Here is a 6498-nt window from a genome sequence, read left to right as displayed (position 1 = left end):
TCTCAAATTCTGACCGTAGGAAAATGATCATCCGAACCCTTGCAAGAAATCGGCAAATAAATCAGTAGCCACCAGAACGGTCTTTACAACTCAGATCTGGGACATCACTGAGATAACTCAACCACGGCTCAGGACGGCTGAAAAACAGCTCAGAGCATGAGACTGGGTCGATAAGAAGAAAGTGGCAGCTCCCTTAAATAGCCAAAAGCAGCTATAGGGCCACTGTCACAAAAAGAAACTCAACAGCTGTATGAGACGGCCGAAAAGCAGCTCAAAACTCATGACAGTCGTTGAAGAGAGAAATAAAAATTGGCATCCACCCCGGATAGCTAAAAATGGCATAGATGACAGGCGTGGTGCCGTTACTGGAGAAAGAAGACAAGGGCTCATCAGGATCATCTTCCCGGTTCACAGGTACTTGTACTGAGCTCATTCCTTTGTCACACTGTGGTGTATAGCTGGCTTCCTTCTTTTAACAATCCTCATGTGCCTGTCAAATCTGCTTTTGAGTGACTTGCAAGACCTTGGTGGTATGTTGACTGCTTATATATGAAATTTGATTCCCGAGGCAGACTTGCTTTCTTGACTGAACTGTTGCAGATCTGATTCCTGAGGCGGACTTGCTTTCTGACTGAAATGTTGCAGATCTGATTCCTGAGGCAGACTTGCTTTCTGACTGAACTGTTGCAGATCTGATTCCTGAGGTGTACTGCCATATACTGTCAAGCTTATCTTCTTGATCATTTCTGCTATGAAGTGTGCACACTGAGGCAAACCTGATTATCCGTATCACGATCAGATATCCCCAGATCTCAATGCAGTCGGCTGAGAATTCCATACTGATGCAAACTTGATACTGACAGTCCATCCAGGATTTCTTTTGCATTCAGACAATATATTCCAATTTCACTATAGTCTGCTGATAATTCCATTTGTTTTAGCTGAGTTTCCAAATATATGCATTCCTTGCTGACTCTTCAGGTCCGGTGTCGGTTGACGAGCAACTTTAATAAGGGGAAAATTTTGTAACACCGAAGGCCCAAAGAAAGAAACAAAAGAAATGACGAAAACAAAAGCACACAAGCATACTAATAATATAAAGCAATCAGCACATATTACTGCTACTCACACAATAATATGCATGCACACCTAAGCACACAATTGTCGTTGAAGCTCTGGTACTACGGTCTAATATGTTGTGGCGGTGTGCACGAAAGTGAGTCTCTGTGTGGAAAGTGTTGGCGTAACCAAGGCTACACCAAGCGCTGGCTGAACACCGGCTGGATCTGGATGGATACGGAGGCGAGGGCGGACTTGGCGATCATGCAGCGAGACACAGAGGTCACAACCATATCACCATCAAGCGTACGAAAGGAAATCGTACACGTCCAAAGAATGGAATGACAGGGCAATATAGTGGAGGAAAAGCAAGGCTTGCTGGCATTGCCCTCTTCTGGTACCAAAGATCAGTAAGGGTTGCCAAAGGGACGAGATGGAGGGCACGATTTGGGATAGAGACACGTCTTTCACCAAAACGATTTGGATGGAAGAAAAGATATCGACGCAATACCTGAGCATAACTCCTGCAAATGGTGTCTGGAACACTCGGTACCAGGGCACCACTCTGCTGGGACAGAGATAACGCCGAACACCGAAGAGCAGGCATGCAAAGAAAGAGGGTGCAGGTAGTGGATCGAAAACGATGCCACCTACACTCACAAGATTAACCGTTAGCGACAAGATAATAATCTATATGCATGCTATGCAACAAACTAATGCAGCAATCAAGTGCAACAAACCAACGGGGCTCTATACTAGCGCATTCTAACGTTCGTGTGGGCTAGGGCATCCTACAGCCAGACCTGCTCTGATACCAAGCCTGTGGCACCCCGGCTCAGAGAAATCGGAACGCCTCGTATTCTAGCCCAGAGATCGAGGAGAAGTCTTCTGGAATACGGCACTGCTTAGCATAGAACAAATCAGCTTTTTATTACAAGCTATATTGGTTACAAGGGGATTACATCGGCACGGCGACACTACGCGTGCCACGGTTGATCTATGCAAGCAGCAGAACAACTCGACGCAGCGGAATGACTACTGGCAGCGGAACAACGTCGGCGGTGGTGAACTCCACTCCGCAGGGACTCTGGCTGGAACGCTTATCCTAGCTCGCAAACAAGGAATCCACGGCAAACAAGCAATCATATTCGGCATGACCTGCAAACTGGCATGACACGCCAGGTCAGTACATTGAATGTACTTGCAAGCTCACAGCAACCAAAGCAATCAAGACAAACAATAGCAGGCAATTACGGGTTAATAAGGATTAACATGATATTATCAGATCAATCATAGCATGGGCAAGATGATACGGCTAGAACAATACGCGCATGACATAAATATATGAACATGATAATACTAGCATGCAACATGATGAAACTATCATGCACCAACTTACTCTGCTCGGGTTACCTCGTAACCATCACCTGTATCACTTACCATCACGGATATCACACAATCATCTCAGGATCCAATCAAGCTTGGTATTAACAATACCGTAGCAATCATTTATGATCACAAGGAGCTTGACCCTTACCCTTGACTCTCACATAACATTCCAAATATCCAACAAGTTGGTATTCACGATACTACAGTGATCCTCTCACGATCACATAAATATCAACCAACTTCTTTCATCATCGAACCAAGGTTGTTATTAAGCACATCATTATTATTATTACTGTTAACCCATAGTGTGACCAACACGAACTGGGCCCATATTCGCGGGCGCGGCTATCGATAGATTTAACACACACACTCTACAGAGGTTAGCACACTGTACCCACACCATGGAACCCTGGCCTCGCACTCCCATTCGGGTGGACCAAAGCATTTCGACAAAACCGTCCTACTGCCATGACACCCTCCCAGCCACTCCGACCAACTCCCCTTTGGGCTAAGTCCTGGGTGGCCCCGTGCCTACCAAAGGCACCAACGGCCACCGTCGTGGCAAAACGGTCCCAAACGGGGACAATGATCCATACTCAACAACGGGCACACAAGGCTTATGCCGTCCTACCTGATCAGGGTAGCGCCCGCGCATAACCTTCCCTCGCGGGAGGCACCGGTGAGAGGCATGACAATAGACCCAGTTAGGAACCCCCCCCCCCATAGGGTAAGCGTGGTTGCACTGGTCAGATCGATATGGTGGCACCATGACTCAGCCAACAGCTCTTCAAGTTCAATTTAATCTGGTTAAACTTGAATGCAATATGCTGAGCCATGATAAAATAACATGATGCAACTACAATGCATGAACATGATACCAAAATAAGCATGGAGGTGCAACATAATCAATGAGCATAACAACAACATTTAATCATTTATCCAGATGAGCATGGCATACTGATGAGCATGAATATCACAACTAGAACACTACTCATAGCATAACATGACCACTAGCATCAACAATAAATACCATGCAATAACATAACGATAAACTACCATGCAATAACATAACGAAAACTACCATGCAAGCATTTAACCAACTAGGTGCAAAGGAACATGCATAACAACGGTACTCGGGACAGACGATAGTCATGCACCGAAGACCATCACCAACATGTACTATTACCAAGCATGGCCAATATAATACTAGCATGAGGAACAAAATAACAGAGTGCAAGAAAACATAGCATCCCGGTAAACACCGATCCATAAGCATAACCGAAATAACGACAGCAGTAGCAAAACAATCAAACAGTTATTAAAGATTCAAGTTGGAAACCAATGCTTCTGCATGGCTATCATGCAAATGGTGGTTGTGGCTTGCCTGGGGATGAAGAATACTCCGGAAAGATGTGCGGTGAAGCTGCGGAAAGAATCGCCGGAAAGGGTTCTCTCGGAGGGGGCTGATTTGGGACAAGGAAAAAATGGTCATTTCCAGTATGTCAAACCATAGTGAAAATGGCACCAAAAGTTTGGGCTCGAAGAGACAAAGAAGTGAGCCTTGGTTTCACCTCATTCGGAGTTACGGTTGCGGAGATATGAGGGTTGGAACATCAGGGACTTTTCTGTAAAAATAATATTCACAGCCGGGTCCCTGAGTGGATAAGACGGAGGCGGAAAATTAGAAACACGCATTCTGACAAAGAAAACGTATTTTTGTCTGAAACAGAAGGGAATACGCTTTCAGAATAACGAAAACATACTATGAGCTGAAGCAGAGGGAAATACGCTTTCGGTTTGGTGAAAGAGTATTTTGGGAAATGCACGGCCACTTATCCACGTCAACGCCCTGGGTGAACCCCTCGTGCAGCTGACGGGTGGGCCTCGCGGAAGGTGGGGCCCACCTAGCCGGCCTTCTTCTTCCTCCCGCCTAGACGCACCGGGCCGAGCAGGGGAGCGCACCCCGACGACGCTCGCCGGCGATCCCGGCCACCATACGGGGCGCGCGACCTACCGACGAGCTCAGCGTGACGAGGCGGATCCCTTCCTGGTGGTAGAAGACGCCGGGGAGCATCGAGCCAAGAGGGACGTCGACCGCGGCGGACGACGGCCTCGGGCACCGAGGGGCTCGCGGCCACCGCGCACCGGAAGGGAAGGAGAAGGGCGGAGGTGATTGGGTGGACTCCTAGAGATGCTCTGGTGGTGGAGGGGTGGAGAGACGGGGCCAGTGTTGCGCCAATTTAGGCGGAGGGGATCGGCGGCCCTGGCGGCCAACTGCGGTGAGGAGGGGCTCTGGAGTCGAACAGATGGGTCGGGAAGGTTGCTGGGAGGGTGAGGAAGAGGCTGGTGAGCTCAGAGTTCTCGGGGACGGGCTATTTATAGCCGAACGATGAGGGGGGTGAGGTGGCACGCGCGGCCAAGGGTCATGGGGAGGGGTGGCAAAGCGACGAGTGAGGGCGCAGACGAGGCGTAGAGCTCAAGGAGACGAGGCAGCGCTCGGGGACAAGAGAAGGAAGAGGACACAGAGGAGGAAGGCGACGCGGTCACGGGTCAGAACGGTGCGGTGATGGTGACGGCTCGCTGGGGAAGAAGACATAGGGGGCAAGGGCTCCAGTGGAACGGCGACTGCTCGGGAAGGCTCTGGACATAGCTAGGCGACGGGGGGACAAGCGTGCAGTGAGGGAGGAGACAGTGGCGTTAGAGCGCAAGAAACGCCATGCCAAAACGGTAGTCACCACTATGACCAGCAAGGAAGGGAGGGGAGAGGCTGCAGCGAGCTGTCTATTGATGAGTCCCTTCATCGTATAAGCCGAGGGTGTTGATGGATCAAGAGAAGGAGCCAAGGAGAGGGGGGTGTGATCGTCTGAAGTTTGCTGCATCAAACTTGGCTGAGTACTGCTGATCAACCGGGAGCTGATTGGGTCACATGGGGTTGTCTGGGATGATTAGGATAGGAAGTACGACGGTCCTGGGAAGTTTGTATGGAAATGGACCAATATTTAATACACTTACTTTGCAATTGCATAAACTGGTCCAGAAAAGGAATCATGAAGTAGCACTCACTAGGAGTAACCACTTGAGCTGAAAATGGACATGGCAGAATGATTTGTACCTAAGAGAGTGCCATAGAAATTTCATGCCATTTGGCCAAGCCAAAATGGTACTTCCTTCATAATGGTCCTCTCTGAACAGGAACCGGAGAAAATTCCTGAGGGAAAATGGCTAGATGAAATGAGCTCAAATTTTGTGGAGATAGGTTATATAGATAGGAGAATGCCTAGGAAAGTTTTTAGACATAATGGAGCAAGATAAAATATACTTACTTGATTAACTGAAAATTTGGACAGAAACAAAGATTTGAAGTTGTGCTCATATGAAGGCATTACATGAGCTCAACTTTGATGGAGGACTAAGATATGATGATATTGAGGTCATGCATAAATTTCAACTCATTTGGATATGCCTAGATTGTACCTCCTTCACAAAGTTTCTTTCTGGACAGAACTTTGGAAAATCATTGATAAATAATCCTAGGCAAATGAAGTTGAACTTTGGCATGTGGCAATGATATGGACATGAAAATATGCCCAAGGAGTTTGGAGTCAATTGGGCAAAGGAAAGTAGCACTTGCTTCACAATGTGCCATTTAGGACAGAATAGGAAATGAATTATTTGAGCATGATGATAAACATGGAAAATGAAATATTTTCCCATATTTGAGGAAGATATGACCCAAACAATTTATGAGAATTATTTGGGAATTTTAGGAGTGATGGAAATATAGGTTGCTTCACAACCTAGGGCGAATTGAGTTATTCCTTTAATAGAAAAGGAATATCCCCAATAAAAAGAATATTGGTATTTTGGGCTAGGATGAAAATGGGAAGGTCTAGGGAAGGATTTGGGTATGACAAGCCACTCTGGAAGCAAAGAAGAGTTCATCTTCTTCAGTTTCCAGACCACATAGCCACAGAAAAAGAAAACTCACGCAAAAACCTCAGAAAATCAAAAGAAAAAGAAAGGGCCAAAAATCAGGCTGTTACACCCCCC

General features: G+C 47.1%; 1 long non-coding RNA gene across 1 annotated transcript; it reads right to left on the bottom strand.

Annotated features, from left to right (window-relative positions):
• Positions 1 to 1964: 1964 nt before the first annotated feature.
• Positions 1965 to 4799, bottom strand: LOC141041970 (uncharacterized). The gene is made up of 2 exons (XR_012203765.1): positions 4020 to 4799; positions 1965 to 3911 (listed from the first exon to the last, which is right to left on the bottom strand). It is a non-coding gene; the product is annotated as an uncharacterized lncRNA (long non-coding RNA).
• Positions 4800 to 6498: the final 1699 nt, after the last annotated feature.

This window comes from Aegilops tauschii, chromosome 2 (genome assembly GCF_002575655.3).
Source record: "Aegilops tauschii subsp. strangulata cultivar AL8/78 chromosome 2, Aet v6.0, whole genome shotgun sequence".
NCBI lineage: Eukaryota > Viridiplantae > Streptophyta > Magnoliopsida > Poales > Poaceae > Aegilops > Aegilops tauschii.
Note: the sequence above shows the minus strand (reverse complement) of the source record. Positions and strands in the feature narration are given on the sequence as shown.